The sequence below is a fragment of the Charadrius vociferus genome, unplaced genomic scaffold (assembly GCF_000708025.1).
Source record: "Charadrius vociferus isolate BGI_N301 unplaced genomic scaffold, ASM70802v2 scaffold103, whole genome shotgun sequence".
Lineage (NCBI taxonomy): Eukaryota > Metazoa > Chordata > Aves > Charadriiformes > Charadriidae > Charadrius > Charadrius vociferus.
Window position 1 is genome coordinate 651778 of NW_009648061.1, and position 1503 is coordinate 653280.

General features: G+C 43.3%; 1 protein-coding gene across 1 annotated transcript in view; it reads left to right on the forward strand.

The window, feature by feature from the left end:
- Positions 1-311: 311 nt before the first annotated feature.
- Positions 312-1503, forward strand: part of MYO10 (myosin X) — a 136260-nt gene continuing 135068 nt past the window's right edge. The window contains exon 1 of the mRNA XM_009883736.1: positions 312-404. The gene's annotated coding sequence lies outside the window, so the exon portion shown is untranslated. The remainder of the gene's footprint in view (positions 405-1503) is intronic.

Consider the following 1503-nt stretch of genomic DNA (forward strand, 5'->3'; position numbering starts at 1 on the left):
ACGTGTGCTAACATGAGGCGCATGACTCAGAGAACTGGCTCCAGCTGCTCTTGCCTGCATTTAGGAACTTCTATTAAAAAAAAAAAAAAAAAAGGCACTTCAGTGTAGTTCTTCTGTGTTTACTGTTCCGGCAGAAACCAACAAATACTTGCTGAGAGATTATTTTATTTTATTTATTTCACTTGCTTATTTGGATTTAGCTCTCACTTTCTCTTCTTTTACTTGATAAGTATTTCCAGAGGAAAATATTGAGTGAAATGCTTTTTTCAGTTATGCCATCTATAACTCTGTTTTGTTTATTGTAGGGGTCTCGAGTTTGGCTGCGAGAAAATAATCAGCATTATCCCAGTACTGTTCATTCCTGTGCGGAAGGAGTCGTCGTATTCAGGACAGACTATGGTCAGGTATGGGCATTGCTCTTCTATGTTTTCTCCTTTTTGTCGCTCTGGAGAAAAGAAGCTGTTCTCCTTGTGGTGAGAGCATAGGGGAAACTAAAAGCCTAAGGTTTGTGAATAAAACATTCATTTTGTATGACCCGAATGTGCAACTTTGGTTTTAATAGCTCTTTCCATTGCCTGTCTGGTCAGTTGCTATGTTTTTTGTTGGTTGGTTGTTTTTTTTGAATTTTAATTGCTTCCTGGCTGTCAAGTGCTCCTGACTCCTGCTTGCCTGCGGGGATGGAGATGGGTCCCAGCATCTGCTTGGGTTACCTCAGCTGTCTTGTGCCTGCTGCGTTAGTGCAGCACTGGCAGTGTCTGGCTGCCAGCTGGTGAAGGAGGCTGGTGTGGACCTTTTTCCCTCCCTCTTGTCTTTTTTTTATTTTTTATTTTTATTTTCCTTTTTAACTCCCAGAAGAAGGCAGAACTAGCCCTGCCAGTTGCTGACATCTTGGAAGTGCTCTGCTTTCTCACATGCTGACTTTTTATTTATCTATTAATTCTACTCTCCATTAGGGCACAGTGTATCCAGACCTAGCTTCCTGCAGCTTCCCTGAAGAAATTTCAGTTTTAGGTTGAGTCAGATATGAACAGTTATGCTGAGACAGTCATCAGCCTCCGGAGGACACTCCCTTTGACTTTTGGAGTGTGTTTGTTCCCTCAGTTTTGCTTTCTTTTGTCATTTGCACGAGATCAAGGCAGCTTCAGGTAGTGAACAAGGCTGAGGAAAGCATGATAGGCTGGAAAACATGCTGCCTGTTCTTGCTGCCTTTGCTTAACGTCTTTCTGGGTGAGCATGGTGGAAAAGCATGTCTCTCAGAGCAGGGAACCCTTGCTTTACTTGCATGCCTTACTCTGGGTGGGAAAGGAACCAGACAGAATTGCACAGTGGTTTTTGATGGGCAAGATGTAACCTACTTGAGGTTAAATTGCTGCTGTTGTGGCAGTGAGGAATGAACATGGGTGTGAAACAACTGGGGTCTGAGGCAGAGAAAACAATGTCTTCCTTCTCTTCAGAGTCACAGAATCACAGAATGGTCAGGGTTGGAAGGGACCTCTGGAGATC